Source organism: Salvelinus sp. IW2-2015, linkage group LG14 (assembly GCF_002910315.2).
Source record: "Salvelinus sp. IW2-2015 linkage group LG14, ASM291031v2, whole genome shotgun sequence".
NCBI classification, from domain to species: domain Eukaryota; kingdom Metazoa; phylum Chordata; class Actinopteri; order Salmoniformes; family Salmonidae; genus Salvelinus; species Salvelinus sp. IW2-2015.
Genome location: NC_036854.1, coordinates 29,305,977 through 29,327,448, shown reverse-complemented (window position 1 = coordinate 29,327,448; position 21,472 = coordinate 29,305,977). Strand labels below are relative to the sequence as shown.

At 42.5% G+C, this 21,472-nt stretch overlaps 1 pseudogene; it reads left to right on the top strand.

The window, feature by feature from the left end:
- The first annotated feature begins 12,163 nt into the window (after nt 1-12,163).
- LOC111973509 (ankyrin repeat and SAM domain-containing protein 6-like) lies at nt 12,164-20,253 on the top strand (annotated as a pseudogene).
- The last annotated feature ends 1,219 nt before the right edge of the window (nt 20,254-21,472 follow it).

The following is a 21,472-nucleotide window of genomic DNA, read 5'->3' as shown; positions in this document are numbered from 1 at the left end:
AATATTACATTTCCATAAGTATTCAGACCCTTTACTCAGTACTTTGTTGAAGCACCTTTGGCAGCAATAACAGCCTTAAGTCTTATTGGGTATGAGGCTGAATACTTTCCGAACGCACTGTGCAGCTGTACAGCGCCTCCGAACCTGCTGAATTTTAATACCATTCTTTTTCCAATTTGATTAAATCATGCACATTCTGACAAGACAAAATGTGCTAATGCTGTTATTACATCACATTGACATTCAAGATAATCCAGCCAATTACAAATGACCTCCCTAGTCTAAAAGATTAACGTTGGTAATTCCACTGTTTGTTTTCAGTTTTGTTTTAAATCAGACCGGTCTGGGTGCAAATAGTATTCTCTCAAGCGTTTGATTGAGCATGCCTGGAGGGCCAGATGGGCGTATAATGCACTTTTGGGACTATTCCATTGAGTCCATTGTGCCAGGCTGGTATTTACCTGTATCTCCCTTTTTACACCTTGCAGTCTCCTTGAAACCCGGTTGTCAGGCTCTACTAGACTGATCACAGAGGCTCTACTAGACTGATCACAGAGGCTCTGATGTCATGTCACCCCGTCCCAAGGGTCTTGGTAGTGACAGACCTGTCCAATTGGCTGGCACCTCTCCCCTGGTCACACCTGACATGCTTCAGTGACCTCTGGGTGAACTCCACCACCACGTAACTCCTCCTTTATTCTGACAGCACAGAGCTGGGTCATGTTCATTAGACTAGCAACAGAAAACATGTAAAAGTATTTTGCAACGGGGAACTAAAATGGTAGTGCCTCCATGTTTCAGTAAAAACAATTCTGTTCAAATCAGATTGTATTTGTCATACGCTTCATAAACAGCAGGTATAGAGCAAGGCTCTCCAACCCTCTCTAGAGAGCTATCCTCCTGTAGGTGTTCACTCTAACCCCTGTTGTAATTAACTTGATTTAGCTTATCASCCAGCTAATTATTAGAATCATTAAATTGGGGTTGGAGCAAAAACGTACAGGACGGTAGCTCTCCAGGAACAGGGTTGGAGAGCCCTGGTGTAGGCTAACAGTGAAACACTTACCTATGGGCCCTTCACAACAATGCAGAGTGAAAAATCAAAAAATTATATAAAAAATTATAACACTGTCAATGGTGTGCGTAATGGGGGCGGAGTCAGGTGCAGGAGAGCAGAGAGTTGTGAACAGGCTCACACTTTATTGAGGCAGGAGAAACCAACAGACGGACGCCACTGCGTCGAAACCTCCAGCCAATTGGCAAAAGTGCAAAAAGCGCAAACAGTCACAATAATTATGTTCAAACAAATAAACATACCTCGTGATAAACACGGAACAAACAAACACCAGTATAGCGCGTCAAAATTGACACGTAACACAAAAACAATTTCACACAAAGACATGAGGGGGAACAGAGGAATAAATACATGTGTGCAGGGAACAAGACAAAACAAATGGAAAAATGGAGCGGCGATGGCTAAAAAGCCGGTGACGCCGACCGAACAAGGAGAGGAGCTGACTTCGGCGGAAGTCGTGACAAACACTAGGAATAAATACACAATGAGTAATGATAACTTGGCTATATACTATGGCTGGGGTACCAGTACAGAGTTGATGTGCAGCGGCGAAATTCAATCCAGGCAGAGCGGTCGGCGGTGGAGAAAATTGTCGTTGTTGACCAATCACAGTAGAAAACTTAGTCTGCGTGGTGATACGTCCAACAGCAGGACCAGCTAACTTGCCCACTCTTGCTAGCTAACACTATCAGTTTAGAGTCACGTTTGGGTGGCTGGAGTCTTTGACAATTTCTAGGACCTTCCTCTGACACCGCCTGGTATAGAGGTCCTGGATGGCAGGGAGCTACCCTCTGTAGCGCCTTGCGGACGGATGACAAGCAGTTTCCATACCAAGCAGCTGTAGAACTTTTTGAGGATCTGAAGGCCCATGACAAATCTTTTCAGCCTCCTGAGGGGGAAGAAGTATTGAGGYGCCTTGTTCATGACTGTGTTGCTGTGCATGAACCATGTTAATTCCTTAGTGAAGTGGACACCAAGGAACGTGAAGCTCTCGACCCGCTCCCCGTCGATGTGGATGGGGGCGTCGTGTCGTCAGCAAGCAGAGTCGTGCACGGCCAGACAGTTGTGGGTGAATAGGAAGTACAGGAGAAAACTAAGCACACATCCCTGAGGGGCCCCGTGTTGAGGGTCAGCGTGGCGGATGTGTTGCCTAGCCTCACTGCCTGGGGGACGGCCCGTCACATTGGTACCTAATGAACATGACGCTGTACTGGGCCTCACMACATAAGGTTTGCAGGGCGTGTTTATAATCCGAGAGAGGAATGGACGCTGATGTCAGGGACCATGGCAAAACAAACATAATAGAGGAGTGATGATGGTTGCCATTAGAGTTCTTACTGATACAAGTAAAATACCATATCTGGAAAAGAACAGGAGAGCTCTATGCCTTTAGTGAAGGCTTCGAGATACAGTATCTGACCGATCAATAAATGTGAGTTTTTAATTTTCTAAATTACTTTTTATAGTGTTTCAGCTCAACGCCCTGTGGGGACGGTGTGTGTGTTTGCRCATGTTTGACTGAGCGCAGCAAAGGTGAAATATGTATTTTTCCAAAACACATCTGAAATGGTTTATTTTCATACTCCTGATCTTTGCCAGAGGGTTGGCCAATTAGACATCTCGGACTTTAACATAAGAGAGATTGAAAGTAAGATATGTACATCCAATTTTAGCTGCCATTACTAAGCGTGAGCTCTCACTGTTAGAAAGCTTTATCGCAGCCTTTGTAAAGTTGCGGGCAGGTAGCCTAGTGGTTAGAGCGTTGGGCCAGTAACCGAAAGGTTGATGGATCGAATCCCTGAGCTGACAAGGTAAAAATCTGTCGTCCTGCCCCTGAACAAGGCAGTTAACCCACTAGGCCRTCATTGTAAATAAGAATTTGTTCTTAACTCACTTGCCTAGTTAAAAAAAATGTAAGTTGTGTCTCAGGAGGGGAAATAATATTGTTCAGCCTGGATTTTATGCATGCTAATGAAAGCGTACAGAGCACAGACATTATCACAACATGAGACAGAACTTCATTGTGCCTCTGGTTTGGCCTGTCATGTTGCAGGAGCATTTCATTTCATGGAGTCTGTTGTGTCATATAGAATAGTCCAATTCTGTAAGGTGCCAAGGTGAATCATTACTGTGGGTCTAATGGCAAAGTAGCTTTGTTCTACTATCACTCAAACTTGATCAACCTATAATTACCAAAAATAGATTTTGTCTGTTACATAAATGAATAGCAAATGAATAGTTTTTCAATTTCAGCAAGGTTTTTCCCACTGAAACACAATAACACCAAAGGAGTTGAGCGAAAAATAGCATTTCCACTGACCATTGACAGCCAGCGTATTCAACCATATTTATCCCAAGATAAGATTCATATCACTGCAGATGAGAGGAGCGGACCAGGGACACTTTAGGATGTTGAGATGCACACTAATGCCATTTCCCCATTAGAAGAACCAAGAGGAGGAACTAGGATGAAAGAGAACTAAAAAGAACTAGGAACAATGGTTCCTCGACTTGTCTCCACTACCAATGGAACCAGAACAAAAGCTTAGGAGAACTTCGCTAGCTAGCTGCATAGAAATCAAAGGGATGCCCTATGGAAAGTACAAAAAGCATGAAGATTCTTCTAACCAGCATAGACGTCTTCTTCATTCCTGTCATACTGATTAGAGTGGGTGTCACCAGGAGGCAGTGGCTAGAGTGTAACATGATGACAGAATGCTGGGGGTCTAAGAGGCTTGACCTCAGAGACTTGTGATATTGCTGGGGTCTAGGATTCTTGGCCTCAGAGACTGGTGATATTGTATAAACCGTATGAGACAACTCCTTTCTAACTGCTCTTCCTGAAACTTTAATACGTTGTTCATTGTAGAACACCCTAAAGTGTCCTCAAATGTACACAGTACTTCAGAGCAGGTGCTCACTAAGGGGCCAGGGTTCTGGTCTAGAAGCACGTTTTCGACTACTCCTACTGTTTTGCGAAGGTATTGCAGTGTAACTGACGCCCGGCCCAGAAAAACTATTTGCATAGCTGGCCACATAGAAGTCCTAAAATTCCTAATAAGACACTTTAGTCATCACCTTTGTGCACAAGACATCATTTTTTTTCCTCCCATCACTCACAGCCGAAGATATTAACATTTTATATTCATCCAACGTCTGCCATGTGTTTGGATGATGTGATGACTTTGTTGCTACTCGCGCTTTTCCCTGGGCGCACTGAATGCATGTGATGTTGGTCCGTATAAACCGGATGCAACCCGGATATAGACGTCAATGAATCGGCATATGCGAACGTGAGAAGTTTACCTTGAAAACARCGGTCGGACATCTTGGACGCAGTTTCCAGTTCTCCTTATACCCCAGTGGTGCTCACTAGTCTCTCTKGTGGCCCTCATCTCCAAGGTGAAACCTCACCTTTTTTTGGGACAAAATGTTATGTTCTTTTTTTGGGGGTTACAGGTACATTATTCATTTCAAATTATACGTTTATAAAAGATAAATAAATAAAGAAGAAATACAGATTAAATGATAATAAATGCAATATAAAGAGTGGGCCTCCACCCCCAACCTTCCATCCAATTCCCTCAAACCAACATGTCTCAATCTAACAATCTTAATGTCAAGTAATCCAACACTCTACTCTGTCTCTGTTTTGATCGCTATTCAATGAATTCTAATCACATCCAGGTGTTACATCTTCTTGTCCATTGATCTTCTCTGTATGCTCTGCTAGAAAGTCACCTCAATATAGTCCCACAGKGTTATCTCCTAACTCCAAATGTGTATGTGAAGGGCATCACATCTCTGATGGTAGAGTTGATAAAGACAGAGGCTTGGTTGGGCCTAAGTGTTTAAATCAGATGAAATGTAGGCCTGGCTGAATGCCCTGGCTACACAGACACCCTTTCCTGAGGGCTAAAAACAAAACTCATCCATTGAAAACATATCCTGACACAGTATCCCAACAAAGGCAAGCTAACCAACGAGAAAAACTATGGTTATGGCGTGTATATTGAATATGTTMTCCTTAATTCAAGATACAAGCAACAGTCATTATATCTCATGATTTAGCCCCTTGCATCCAATGACTACCATTTTCGATCCATTGTGATACCATTATAATTTAATTGAAGTGAAGTAGCACTTCTTATTCTCTTTTACAAGCTAAAGATTGCACTGCTCAGGATTTACTAGACATGACTGAGTAAAATGGAAAGCAATCATGCTTACTCATGATCAAGCTGAACATCAGACAATCTATTGTTTAATGGGATAACCTGTCAAAACAACAAACATGTATATTAACATCTCCTGTAATTGAACTTAGAAGTAACATTTAGCATCAACTGTGTATTTTTTGCTTCATAATCAGTCACATAACAAAAACGGTGTTGTTGTGACTTTAGAGTTCTGTAGGATGGTGAATGATTTCATTCCGAGGGTTCTTAAAATTCAGTGCTGATCTTGAAGAATGTCTCAGGACCAAAGCTAATTAAAGATGAATGAGCCTCCGAACGTTAAAGGGGCAATCTGCAGTTCGAACAATAACGCGGTCAACCCCGCCTCTGTTTTGGTAAAAAGCTGAGGGATGGGCCTGGAGAAATGTAACCACTCTCAAGTTCATAGAAAGAGCTATGGATGTAAGGACTGATTATCCATGAACATTTTTAACCATGTTTTGAGGCTATAGAGTGTTTGTTTACATTTACTTTGTTTACAAACAATAGAGTAAAATAAGCTTTATATTTTGGGTTCTGATGGGGTATGACAGTTGAACAAAGCTCCTGATACATTTACAAGTTATACTGTATATCTTTAAGCATCAATGGGTATACATCATTCATTTAAAAGTCCMAAAATTAATGTAGTAATCACAGATTGCCTCTAGAGTTGTGTACTAAAATAATATTGTAAACAAGATCTGATTATAAAGGAGGTTTTCTTGACAATTACAATCACTACATCACTGGGGCTAAGCTTCCTGCCATCCAGGACCTCTATACCAGGCGGTGTCAGAGGAAGACCCTAAAAATTGKCAAAGACCCCAGCCAGCCTAGTCATAGACTGTTCTCTCTGCTACCGCACGGCAAGCGGTACCGGCGCGCCAAGTCTAGGTCCAAGAGGCTTCTAAACAGCTTCTACCCCCAAGCCATAAGACTCCTGAACACCTAATCAAATTGCTACCCGGACTATTTGCATTGCCCCCCCCCCTCTTTTACACCGCTGCTACTCTCTGTTGTTATCATCTATGCATAGTCACTTTAATAACTCTACCTACATGTACATATTACCTCAACTAACTGGTGCCCCAGCATATTAACTCTGTACCGGTACCCGCCTGTACATAGTCTCGCTATTGTTATTTTACTGCTGCTCTTTAATGACTTGTTACTTTTATTTCTTATTCTTATCCATATTTTTTWAAACTGCATTGTTGGTAAGGGGCTCGTATGTAAGGTCTACAGCTGTTGTATTCGGCGCATGTGACTAATAAAATTAGATTTTATTTGGATTTGATAATCTGTCATTCCTGAGTCTTGGACATCAGTGACTACCCATGGATTTACAGAGGCTACCCTGCTGTGAAAATGTCAGTACTATACTGCCCTCTGCTGTTCTTTGTGTGAATTTACCATTTGCCTTTTTGTAGAGAGAGGCTACATTCATACAAAACAGCGGAAATCTCGTTGTAACATTTAAAAGCAAATTGCTTTGTATTTGGAGAGATCATAAGTTTTGAAAAGCATTGCTGGAGAAGTCTCACTTGTGTTATAGTGTATAAATTTAAAAGCAACAATTTCATAGCCTTCCTCATATTAATGGTCAAATAAATGTCAGCAATGTCTAGAAACTTCCTGTTGTCCACATCTATCTAAATGTTATCCTGATGGTAAGTGAGTGAAATACCCAGAGATATAACTTCCTGTGTCAATGACAATATCTGTAATAATAAGAAAATCTGACACCAAGCAAAATATGTTCACTAATGTTCTCACAGCTGTAGCTAAATCCCTTACTTACTGAAGCAAGCAATTTATCCCAAAATGTATATGGAAATGCATACCGACTAAGATGAAACTGTGATCAGGGATGAGGAACATTCTTTAGTGCCCCGGAGTATGAAATTACCTAGATCTGGTAGATAAAGCTTTATTTTGTTTTTCCTACTGTGCAAAACCAAATCTTTACAACCCCATAAATAATCTTGGGGATTTGCCTGCAGCAGTGACAGATGTGGCTGGGCTGCTACGGCAAAGTGGCAGCCCAGAAGCCGGCGCACCAGTGATTGATACGCCCCTTTAGCTTAGCGTTGAGGAAAATGGTAATATATGCACAGTTGACATATATTGTCTAACTCAGAATGTGACTGAGGCTTAGAGACATTTCAACACCAGTTCTATATCTCCCACACACAAAGCAATACTAGTTTAGAGGGGCGATGGTAAACAACATATTCMATTGTGAAACATGGATGGAAAGCACCTCTTTCCTTTCTCTTAAAACCAATACTTTAGATAAGGGATTCTCAAGGACACTGTTGTCCATGATTGATTTGTCATCACCGCCTGTTGCCAGATCCAAGTCTTTTGATTTACAGTCAACAAAAGGCTGAATCAACTTCAGGGCTAAAGCCACACTCTGTAAGATGGGCACACTATCAAATATTGTTGTCAAAGTCGTATTCCCATGACTGTCAAATTAAGAGTTTTTATTTGTTTTTCAAATTAGTTTAATTTAGTTTGCAAATAATACTCATTATAACCTTATAATAACATTATAACCAACATGCATGGCTGTGCTTTCTCATACTCCCAGGAACAAAATAATCAACATGTTAATCTAATGAGGAAACACTAATTTCACCCTCTCCAAAATGAACTGCGCAGTGATATGCCACTCTGCACTTTATCATATTCAGCTAAAGTGTGAAACATACTTTAATAACAGCCTTCTCTGTATATATATATATAGAGAGAGAGAGAGAGAGAGAGAGAGAGAGAGAGAGAGAGAGAGAGAGAGAGAGAGAGAGAGAGAGAGAGAGAGAGAGAGAGAGAGAGAGAGAGAGAGACACTCTTTTTCTCACAAAGTGTATGAACTGATCCCCCTCACAGAGCTTTAGATGGGCTTTGAATACTCAGAGAATGACAGGGCAGTGAGAACAAAAGTACATTGATTTAGAGAGTCTCTTTTTGGTGACATGTCTTAAAGGGAAATTATGTTCAAACCTTTGCAACTGAATATTTCAGTTCTGGTGAATAATTTGGGGACATCTGTTTGTTTTTGCCCTAAGGTCCCTGCACATTAAAAGCTTACGCAGATTTTTCATGTTTGGGACTATTTCAATGTATGAGGTAGTGGCCTCACAACGTTGTTTCCTTCAGTTCCCGGATTCCATTAAAACAGCTAACGGTTAAAGGTATTGGAATAGGGGGGGAATTAATAGACTGACCTTTCAGTTTTGGAACATATCCTCTGGATACATTCCAATTATGCATCCCTTCTGGACATGTGCATTAGTAGTCTACAGGAAGTTTAATTTCCGTTATAATTCATATGAACCAGAGGAATTAAACCAGTTTTACTGAAATAGCCCTTCATGATTTWTTCAAATTGACTGTGGTGTATTTAGATTTACATAATGATCTATAACAGCTCTAGTCAGCAATTTAGCTACATATACTATTTATATACCTGCCTTCTGGCACAAACAAACACTTAAAGGAAAACTCCACCCAAAAACAATATTTTAGTATTCGTTTCATTAGTCCATGGTTGACATAGTCCCAAAATGTTTTGCTTGTCAGCAATCAAGTTAAGATAAGTAATTTTCGAAATTCATCCCCGTATGATGGATTTTGCATCATATGATGCTGCGTTTTGCGTCATACAGTTACATATCTTGAAAACRTGATTGCTGACAAGCAAAACACTTTGGGACTATATCAACAATGGACTAAACAAATACCAAAATATAGTTTTTGGTTGGAATTTTCCTTTAACTCTTGCATATAGCAATAAGGCAATACTTTACGAAGAATGTTGATAACACCTTCTTTAAAGCCTGCTGTATAATGCATTATGACTTGTCATGAGCATGTATGACCCCCTTATAAAGTCTTATTCTCTTCATCTAAAATCTTGACAAAATGGTAGCCATTTCGATCATCTGAAATGTTGATACATAGAGAGACATAACACATAAGCTAACACGCTTTACTACAAGACATTAAAAAGCCTCATACATGCATGCTTTAAGTGTTGCCCAATTGTTCATCTAAATGTATTTGAAGTGCATGAATTACACTGTTGAATATCAAAACCATAATATCCAAAAACATAGTGGAACCTAGCTGCAACCATATTGAAGGGCCAATATGACGGCGCTGAGTTGATGATTGACGATCCCATTTCCCAGAAGAGTGCTGATGTCTAGGGATCAGTGAGCTGTGATATTACTTTACGGTAACAAACAGGACCTAAGGAGAAAAAAGGGAAAAAGCTTAGTGTTTTACACGTCCTACTGGCCAATGTAGACCTATTAGCAGTAAGGACAGACAAAGTGACTCCTACTTTAAGACTTGTCAAATCCTTTTATTTATAGCCGTGTTTCTATAAAAAAAAAAGTGTCCCTGTATTTTGGGGGGGGAGCGCACCTCCGGCTCTTTAGTTGCTGACGACATTGAGCTCTATATCAATGTTTGACAGGGTAATTGGAAATGGTTGATGTACAGGCCATAGTTGTTGTGCTTGGCCGGTTGCCAMAAGTTGAAAAGAACATTACTCATTCAGGATCCTTACATTTAGGCTCATAAACTGTGTGTGGAGTGGAGTTATGAGAGGAGAATGTGACCCTCAAATTAATTGGTAGTCGACTACACACAATGCAGTTGACAGGAGAATGACTCCATCTGCTGTTGGTGGGTAGTGCTACAGTGCATTCGGAAAGTATTCAGACCCCTTGACTTATTCCAAATGTTGTTACGTTGCAGCCTTATTCTAAAATGTATTAAATTGTTACTTTTCCTCATCAATCTACACACAACACCCCATAATGACAAAGTAAAAATTGGAAATATGACATTTGCATAAGTATTCAGACCCTTTACTCAGTACTTTGTTGAAGCACTTTTGGCAGCAATTACAGCCTCGTCTTCTTGGGTATTACGTTACAAACTTGGCACACCTGTATTTGGGGAGTTTCTCCCATTCTTCTTTGCAGATCCTTTCAAGCTCTGTCAGGTTGGATGGGGAGCGTTGCTGCACAGCTATTTTCAGCTCTCTCCAGAGATGGTTCAAGTACAGGCTCTGCCTGGGCCACTCAAGGACWTTCACTTCGCCCCCAGTCTGAGGTCCTGAGCGCTCTGGAGCAGGTTTTCATCAAGGATCTCTCTGTACTTTGCTCCACAGAGGAATTCTGGAGCTCTGTCAGAATGACCATCGGGTTCTTGGTCACCTCCCTGACCAAGGCCCTTCTCCCCCGATTGCTCAGTTTGGCCGAGCAGCCAGCTCTTGGAAGAGTCTTGGTGGTTCCAAACGTATTCCATTTAAGAATGATGGAGGCCACTGTGTTCTTGGGGACCTTCAATGCTGCAGAAATGTTTTTGTACCCTTCCCCAGATCTGTGCCTCAACACAATCCTGTCTTGGAGCTCTACAGACAATTCCTTCGACCTCATGGCTTGGTTTTTTCTCTGACATGCACTGTCAACTGTGGGACCTTATATAGACAGGTGTGTGCTTTTCCAAATCATGTCCAATCAACTGAATTTACCACAAGTGGACTCCAATCAAGTTGTAGAAACATCTCAGGGATATTCAATGGAAACAGGAGCTCAATTTAAATTTCTTGTCTCATAGCAAAGGGTTTGAATACTTCCGTAAATAAGGTATTTCTGGGGGTTTTCTAAAATGTCAAAAAATGTCAAAAAAAAATGTCAAAAAACTTGTTTTCAAGTATTGTGTGTAGATTTGATGAGGAAATTGTTTTATTTAATCAATTTTAGAGTAAGGCTGTAACGTTACAAAATGTGGAAAACGTGAAGGGGTCTGAATAGTTTCCGAATGTACTGCTATACAGAGGTTGCAGCACTACAGAATCAATKAAGTATTGAATCCTGATCAAAGTATTAGGGTCCTAAATTCATCTCCCCAAAGTGTAACTATTTCATTCCACTACATACAGTGGGGCAAAAAAGTATTTAGTCAGCCACCAATTGTGMAAGTTCTCCCACTTAAAAAGATGAGAGAGGCCTGTAATTTTCATCATAGGTACACTTCAACTATGACAGACAAAATGAGAATTTCTTTTCCAGAAAATCACATTGTAGGATTTTTAATGAATTTATTTGCAAATTATGGTGAAAAATAAGTATGGTTTCCATGTGTTTGATGCCATTCCATTAGCTCCGTTCCAGCCATTATTATGAGCCGTCCTCCCCTTAGCAGCCTCCACTGGAATGCATTTATAAAAGACAATTGTCAATTCAATTAACAACCACAAGTCCAATTCATAAAAAGCAATATAAAACAATAGTGGCGTAAAGAAGCGTTAATATGTTTCACATTTCCTACAACAATAAAAATGTCCAGTGATCTCTAATTTAGAAGCCTAGAGAACAGTAGGCCTATATCCAAAATCCAATGTCTTGCCTAATGAATATTAAAGTTGACCATTAAAATATGAATATTAAGTTGCTATACTACAAATGAGTGTGATGAATGATTTGAATTACTGCACTGTTGGTTAGAGCTTGTGAGTTAAGCATTTCATTGTACTTGTGGTGCTGGGCTGTGTGGTCCGAAAAGACCGCTATTATGTTTTATTCATTTTGCGCACGCAGAATGTCAACAGGGAACAATGATTTCCAGAGGTTGAGACGGGATGGTAACACCGGTTGCTATATGATTTACAGTAGAAAATTTAAAAGCTTTTTATTTTTATGATAGTACAAACAAAACCTGCGTATTACTCGAGGAGTGAACTTTACACTTGTTAGTGCGTCATGCTTTTCAAAGATGGGCCACCGATAGACATTTGAGAATTGTTTTATTACATCACAACTCAAACTCAAACTAACCTTAGAGATGAATGTTCCCGGGAAACGCACTGTTGTCGTTTCGTGCTTGTGATTAAGGCGACTACGAAACTGCTCGAGGGATTCTTGAGATAGTGGACATGAGAATCTGGTCTGATTTCTACTGCGAAAGGGGGCTTCGGTGGACAGCCTTAACAACTATGGCTGGACGCCTCTCATGTGGTCGCTACCAATTTATGTGCTCATTGGTCAATAACTTATACAGATGTTAAATGGGTGTGTCACCGATTAAAACGTTATAATTATAATATTATAATATGCACAACAAAATAAAACAATCCTTACTAGCAGGGGTGCGTTTCCCAAAAACATAAAGGTMATCTTTAACGGTAAGAACCATTATGCTCTCCTGGAAAAAGCTATATGCACACTACTGACCTGCAAACCGATATTTAATTTCATAATTGGTTAAAATAAGGTCTCCTTATAGCCTCTCTGCTCTCACATGTGCTAACACTTCCAGGTCACCTGTGTACTATGTGACCAATGACCCAATGTGAGAGTTCCCCTGGTCTACAAAACATGAAGCATTAAGATATCATTTTTCGGCCATTGCCTACATCTTAGTACAGTATGTTTTTGGAAATCTCTGGACAGTTCCATTCTAATATATGCCATTTAGCAGACACTTTTATCCAAAGTGACTTAGTCATGCGTGCATACATTTTTACATATGGGTGGCCCCYGGGAATCGAACCCACAACCCTGGCGGTGCAAGCGCCATGCTCTACCAACTGAGCTACAGAGGATCATGACATTGTCTTGTCGCCCAACAGGTTTGGCCATCTAAATGTGGCCCACATCCTGCTGGAGAACAGGGCAGAGGTGAACGACGGGAACCGGATGAGGGCCAACGTTTTGACCATTGTGGCCATAGGCGGCCACACCCACGTGGCCAAGCTCCTCCTGGAGAGTGGCGCCTTTGTCGACGACTACGACCACCTGGCGCTTGCCAAGGGCATCGCCAACGGCAACAACAACAATAGCATCGGCAGCTTTGGCAGGGACGAAGGAGAGTTCATGGACATCAAGGTGCTCGCCACGGGGTGGCCATTCGCTTGCACCTGGAGTGGAGGGCAGAGGTGAACATTTCCCAGAAGACAACGGACTGGGGCGCCCTCATGCTGCCATGCTGAGCGGGAAGGTGGGCGTGGCCCAGCAGCTGGTAGAGCGGGGGGCAGACCCGGACCAGGTCAATGTGCTGGCCAAGATGGCCTTTGACCTGTCACTGCAGCTCAAGCAGAGGGATGTCAAGGCCTACCTGGACTCCATCATCCCCCTGCGCCCACAGCCAGGTATGGACCAGCCAACRAGTTCACTTCTCTGTCCAGGTCTAACACAGGTGATTTGGTGAAGCACCCTCATGTGATGACTAACCCTGCCTGAGACCTGACTTTTGGGAAGCTAACTTTTGTTAGCTTCCCAAGCTAACATCTAGACTTTAGCCCGGTGGGCTAAAAGTCTTGTAACACATTGGGGACCCGGACTCGAACCCTGGTCGGTCACACACTGTCTGAAATGAGTTCTCCAATATTTGTTTTATCATTAAGCTTACTTGGAATAGAACAGAACAGAACAGACGCCCTGTATAAAACCTTCAGGCTAGGTATCAATTTGTTTAGGAAATGTTATTGTTGGCAGGGCTTGATGCTGATTCAGGGTTCTGTGTCCTGCTGAAGAAACATTCAGGAGAAAAAACTGTAATAATCTTGAAATGCAGTCAGTGGTCACATCTTGGGTGTCTAAAAGAAACAGTCATCGTTACAGAATTCCCCCTTTAGACACCTGTTCTCTTTGATGTGCATCTTGTGTTTGGACAAGATGTACACAGGAGGGAATTTGTTCAGTCAGTTACCTATTCTAATGATCACAATGGCTCAGTCATGATACTATGGATTAGGCTATATCTGCAATTCCTGTATAGCTGGAAAGACAATTTATGTCTTTGGTGTGGTGCAGATTGTGTACAATGAATCTTGCCTTCTTTGTCTGCATTAGGGCTGAACCAATGATGTGTATAAAGTAAACCCTGGTTTGCTGATTCTATGTAATGGCCAATGAGAGGCTTTGGAGCCACCGGTGCCATATTGGCACTCCCCGGAAGGAGCAGTCCTTCATAGAAAAKAATGGAATTCTACAGTATTTCAATAAAATGTTTCAAGGTCAAAATTACATGTATTTATTTGTTGTAGTGGGGACATTAACATTAGTACTCTAYAGAAATAAATGTCCAATGCAGCTGAAAATGAGCTGTTATTGGCAGAGGTTTGGAACTCTATTTCTTATTGGTCTAACTAATGGTGATGTCACCAGGCAGGCCAAAACTCCATCCCACCAAAACAGGCTGAAATATCAGGCGGTCTTTTCAAACAGCTCTTCAACTAAAACGGCATTATCTTAATTTTTACAATATCACAGTATTATTCTAACCTCATAGTGTGGAATTATATATAAAACACTGCATGCAATCCTTTAAGAAATGTGTTTTTATATATTTTTTKATTTAAATGTTCATGTTCAGTTCACTTAATATTCAAAAGTATGTATTACGGTTAAGGTGTCTGTAATAGAATATACTTGCCAAAAACAAATGTAGACATTAATAAATGTATTTCTATATCTTCCAAACTCTTTTTTACACTGGAGGAGGAGTACCACCAAAATGGCTGTGCGGTGGCTTCAAAACAGCACCCCCGGTCAGTCATTTAGGGTTAATACATATCATTGGTCTTAAACTAAACTATTGTAAAAAATATTTTCTACATACATTTTCACAAATGTTTTGCAGTTTAATTGATGCATCAGAAATCTCAAAAGTCACTGCTCACGTAGTGTCCATATCACTCCTGCATTCTTAATGCATACGTTATTTGTGTGGTATGCTGTACATCTAAGCACAATAACCTTAACTACAATTCAGGACAAAATTAGGACCAGTCACTTGTGTTTTGAGTTCCCTCATCCCTCTCCCTGGATAGCAGTCATGTGATTGTGGTACACTCTCCTGATGGTTTTGGACTTGTTAAAGACATGTTCCGGTACTTTGGCGACTAAGAAAATATTTTTGGGGAGGGCTGGATGTTTCAATGTGTAGTTCATACATGCATAAACTATGAGCAGAATGACTATCTTACCTCAATTAGCCACAGAATCCCTAGTTTGAAGCTRTGCAGCGACCATTTCCCCTATATTTACCCCCACGTGGGCCAGCCCCCTAGCAATTCAAGTTCAAGCCCCTCGTATTTGAGTGACAGCTAGCAAGAGGCCTGCCCGGCTCAACGGACACAGCAGAGAAAGCGAGAGAGATCGATGACATGGTGCACATATGTGACATAGTATGCAATTTTTGGGGAACACTTTTGGCTTGTAAGTGCTACTTTCAGAACTACGGGCTAAAAAGTATACAAAAGTACCAGAGGATCTCTTTAACTTTAGCCTGTACATCTCTCCAGTATTTCTCCACTGAGGGTTCCCTGCCTTATCCTGTTACCCAATGTGTCTGGGTTCAGCAGTGGGGTAGTGTGTGGTGGGTAGCATAGTTCATGACCATGTCTGATTGTTGCTTCACCCCCACCAAAAGGTCCTTTGTACATTTATCTTCTGTTCTTTTAACCCCCTCATAGATGACAAGAAGAGGAGACAAGATGTCTTCAGTGCCTTGAAGTTAGGTGAATTTAGAGGACGCAGACACATGTTAAACAGAGGTTTGCCTTGTGAGAGGACGTATTGCATTGTAAGGGGAAAGCTGTCATATTGAGTTATGTCTGCAAGAGTTGGCATAACACTACCATGCGTGTTCAATATGTAAACCAACCATGAATGTAGGTAAGCCAAGAAGTAATTCTCAAACATCCCGAAATGGGGCCTATGTGATTTTATGAGAATCTAACATGGCATGTGCACTGGGCAGTCTTACATGGTTGCTCAATGCAGTCTGGCGTAAGTGCTAAACCCTGGGAGGGAAGATTGTGTGGGGTCTGAAAACCTCTCATTCACAACTAACCCTAAATCCTGCGAGGGACAATTGTGTGGGGTCTGCAATGGCTGAAAACATTTGAAACTTTTGGGTGGAGACCAGAGACCTTTGTTTCAGTAAGATTGTCTGTAGCTGAAATTGGGTGGTCTGTGGTAATCGTGTGTGTGTGTTCATTTGCATATCTGTGTGTGTGTGTGTGTGTACTGTGTATCTCAGGCAACTCCCAACTGGTGAAGGAGWTCTTGGAGGAGGACCAGTCCCAGGTGAACATGGCCAACCCGGACAGGGTGTCTCAGCTCGGGGCAGCTAGATGTGGTGCAGCTCCTGGTTGAGAAGATCACCTACGTGGACAAACAAGATAGAGTACATGGCTGGACCCTCATGCAGGCCACGTACTATGGGTAAACACGTATGACATGTGGCAGCCATTTTGGTTATGCTTTCTTGTACGACACAGACACCTTCACAAACACACAACGGCTAAAACACTCATACAGCCAGGTTGCATGAACTTTGCTTTTTAGGAGTTGGCTTCATATCTAAGCTTTTCTTCTTTCGTACCTGTGCTCATAGGAATGAAGATGTGGTGARGTATCTGCTCAATCAGGATGCAGATGTCAACCTGCGAGCCAAGAATGGATACATGGCCTTTGACCTGGTCATGCTGCTGAATGACCCAGGTAAACCACGACTCAACCTGCCACTGCTTCTGGGTGTATTACTTGTGTAGATAGTCAGTGTCAAGTGTTAGAATGCATCTGCACTGTGATATGTGTCGTAACCATTGCTAGTGCTTAGTTCACCAGGGGTGTATTCACTAGGAACCAAACAGGAGCAAACAGAATGAAACTAAACTGGGAGGGACCTACCTGAATTTGTCCAATAGAAATGTCTAAATGTTTTCTGTTTGGAGTAAACGGCTTCCGTTGCAAAACCCTTTGGACTAATGATTACATCCCCGGTAAACCCAATACACCCCAGTCACGCTCAGCCATTTGCTTCCCCACAGACACTGAGCTGATGAGGCTGTTGGCGTCCATCTGCATACAGGTAGACAAAGACAAGGGAAAACACCAGGGCAGGACTCCCCTCACCGGCTCCATGAGCAGGCAGTTTCTCAACAACGTCCCAGTACCACCTGATGACAGAGGAGGACTTAAGCTTATGCGCTGTTAAGACCAAGGMCAAATTAAATCAGATTGCGGGCCAGTTGTTGTTTACTCTCAGCTTATTATCATATGACATTACTGTCTCCTTCCTGTCCAGTCGTGCTGGAACAGGATGTCTAACAGGTTCCGGAGGCTCAAGCTGACCCACACTCTAAGGCATGAGCTGTCCTCCAACCGCCTGGCCCCCTTCCCAGACAACCCCGAGGCATCTCTGGAATGCCACCATGAAGGCTGAGAGGAAGTGTGCCAACCCCAAAGGAGTGCCCCCTGCAGCTCTGGGGAGGACTGACATCAGCACAGCGTGGACAGCCAAGAGCAAAGACAGTGGTGACACATGACAAACAAATGTTAAACAAGCTTCCAAAGTTGTTGTTTTTGTTTTGAAAGCTGAATTTGTGTAAATACAGTATAGCCAGTTTAGAACCAGCATGCCAACACTCTAGTCTTGTAAGATGCTGTCCTACTGATTGGATTGTCTGTGGGAAATGGCAATTGAACAAAAGCAGTGGCGTAAATGGTTCCGTTGCAAAACCATCTTGATTCCATGATGTTTTGGAGCTGTTCATTTTTCACAATGGCCATATTCTTACTGAGAGATTTAGTTGAAACATACTGTTTTGTGGTCAGTGGGTGAAACAGTTGGACCTTGGATAGAGGACCAGGAGTCAAGTATGGTACTAGACAGTGGCGGTTCTAGCTTGTATGGCTCCCTGGGCATACACCCCCCCATACTGCAATGCTGGTGTGATTGAATTGATTAAAACGTATACTAAACTTCCAGCTGAGAAACGGGGCGTCCCTGACCCGTCTGCCAACGACAAGCTGAAGGCAGTGATCCCACCCTTCCTGCCTCCGTCGAACTTTGAACCGTGGAACTCAGACTGCTCGCGAGTTATCAAAGAGGGCAAGAGTGAAACCCCGCGGCTGCCCATGCCACAGAGGCCCGGCAAAGCCAACGGCAACTCTGAGTCACATGTTGTCGACGATTTTCGGAAAAAACTATTTTCACTGTATGAAATTGAAAACCGCTGATAGATCGATCCTGATTGAAGGAAAGAAAATTATTATTTAATTTCATGCTGTGTCACAGACCTCTATCAGTCATGTGATGAGCAGATCCATCAAGTTCCCCAGCATCACCAAGGGCCCCTCGTCCACCTCCCCCTCCAACTCAGGCAACTACCACTCCCCCCACTCCTCGGGGCCTCCAACAGGGTTCAACCGCCAAGGGCCAGACTCACACAACCGCTTGGGTACAAGCACATATGTATGCATGCGCTAGGCTAAACACACACACAAACACACACACACACAGATCCCCCACTTTCAGACTTTTCATCTATGAGATTTGGGCATACACAGCCAGTGCTCGTGCTGCTTCTCATGCGCTGCGTTTCCTCTCTTCCCCACAGGGGGCACTGACTTGTCTCAAATTGCTGCCCAGAGGAAGAGAGCTGCAGGCCTACTGGATCCTTAGGCCCAGGCAGCAGAGGTCCCAAGCCCCACCCCTGTGCCTGCTCCTGCCTCCACTGTGCCTGACTTCAGCCTCCCAGACATCCACAGCACCCCCAGCCTGGTGGCCAGCGATGTCCACTCCAGACGGGTCAGACATAAAATATACCAGCCTTATTAGAAGACATTATAAAGGGTCATGCATGCTTACAAAATGTCAGTATTACTAGCAAAAGATGATGAAGTGATATACACACATCTATTTTCTGTGCAGATTGACCTGAAAAAGAGACCTGTCTGGGAACTCCTCCACCTCCAAGAGCACCTCTCCCACCCTGACCCCATCCCCCACCCCTGCCCTGGGGGACTCCCTGTCTTCCGCCTCCTCCCATCCACGCTCCAAGAGCAGCCGTGGCTCCAATAGTGGCACCATCACCGACGAGGGTGAGCCTGGGCATCTGTGGTTGGTATGAATACTTTAAAAACACACCCTTCCTCTGCTGATCTCTGCTTATCTCTTACTACAAACAGATGAACTATCCAGTACCCTGATGAACAGATGAACTATCCAGCCCATATTCGAAGAGCAAGAGGTATGTGTCATTCACACTATATCATAAGCCAAGTTGTTACAAGGCTTACATGTCATTTCATCCAGGGTTGGGGTAAAATCCATTTAAATTCCAGTCAATTTAGGAACTATACTGAAAATCCAATTTACCTTAATGAGGAAAATGTGGAATTGGAATTTGGTTTACTTTTTGAATTGAATGGAATTGACCCCAACCCTGATTTCATCCACTCAGTCAGTCAGTCAGTGTGCATCCACTACAGGTGGATATGGAGGCTTTCTTTACTCTGACAGATGGAGATTTAAAGGATGGGGATTAAGACAGATGGGCCGAGGTATCAAATACTGGCAGCAATTTCTGAACTCAATGCTGGGAAGGTCGTTTTCATTCATTACTAAACCCCCTTTCTGTGTTCCCTGCCTATCTATTTGTTTTATTTATATCGTGTTTAGTTACCAAAGAGGGTTCACACCTTGATACATCCAATGAAAATATATAAATTATTATTATTCACCTGAATTGTTGCTGCAGGGGAGAGAGAGGCAGATTTTGCAGTAGACCATCCACAACTTCCAGTCCTCCTTTGGCAGCAGTGCCAGTAACCCCAGACCACCAGGACATCCACGCTGTGAGTGTTATGACGTCACAAACCCCTAACCAGGATGCAGGACACATGGTGTCTGAATCCAATATTACACATGTTAAAATCCCATCTATAAACCTATGTCTCCATCACTTCCTTAAGTTGCATTCACAGCCTGACTGTAATTAGTAGGCATATATGATAATCATTCTGTTCTGTAGTTCCTACAGGCTGGGTCCGACACCAGGTGCGCGCACCTCTAACAAGAGGTAACAGGCATGACACTCCGATTGAAGACCAACCGTATAGGAAGTCAGAGTTGACCCTATAGCCCAGGTGTGAGGAGACTCTCCTGCACGCCAGCGTTCCGGAACACTCCCAGTGGGGGAGAACGCTGCAGGAAAAAAAAAACTGAAGGGACCCCATGACCCAGGGTTGGGGCCACGACTGGGAGGCGGTCTGCTGCTTAGCGACATAGCACAACGTGATGTGCAGCCATCCTTTRTTGCTATGGTAACAGGGCTGTCATAGGGGAGATACAGTAGAGGGAGTGAGCGGGTACTAGGAAAGAAAATGCCTAGTCATGTGTTAATGGATGTGGGAGATGAAAGCCTTTATGCTGAGATTGAGACTGTTGCGACAAGCGCTGATGATGTACGAGAGAGTGAGTACTAAGTGAGAACGGACCTTCAGGCCCAGTTTCCTAGACACAGATTACATCTAGTCCTGGACTAAAAAGTACATCCAATTAAGAATCTCTATTAAACATGCTTCTGAATCCAGGACTAGTCTTAATCTGTGTCTGGGAAACTGGCCCGTAATGTCTTAATGAATGTGGGAGATAAAGGTTTAAAAGGCTGGAATTAAGATTGTCGCACACTGATGATGTAAGTGATTGGAGGAATTCTGGTTTGCCAGAATGATGAGGGAAGATTGTCCTCATTTTTTGTTTTATGTCTGATTTTCAGTTTTTTTCAGCCTTTCTCTTTTTCTACATTCGTTTTGGCTATTTCACTATTGGAAATGTTGTTACTTGTACTAAATCTAGTGATTTGTGTGTGTAAACAAAGTAGGTTTTAGTCCGATGATGAACGTAGTAACTGGCTGAACTGCCATTATTAAACCTCATGAAAAGATGGACAGTGTTCTTCTTTTGTTAGTATTCAGATTACTGCCAACCTACACATTGCTCTCTACAGACTGTAGAGTGCACACTAACTCAACTTTCTGTGTTATGGTTTTTGGCTTCCAAAATAAATAAATTAACAATATTTCCCCATAGTAATAGAATCGATACTCCATGCCAGTAGATTACGCTGTTTACAGTTGCATGCGTTTAGCGTCGACGACTACAGGGGTATATTCAGGATCTTTTCAGCGTTGCTTGAGCATTTGAAAACGACGATACATTTAAGGTTACTTAATAGACTTGTGACACAATCGCTGCCTGTTGAAAGGCTAATCCATGCTAGAATTAAATTGCAATATAAATTAGAGTTTGATTGAGATTGCTACATTTTAAACAGTTGACATCTGATTTCCGGGTTTGT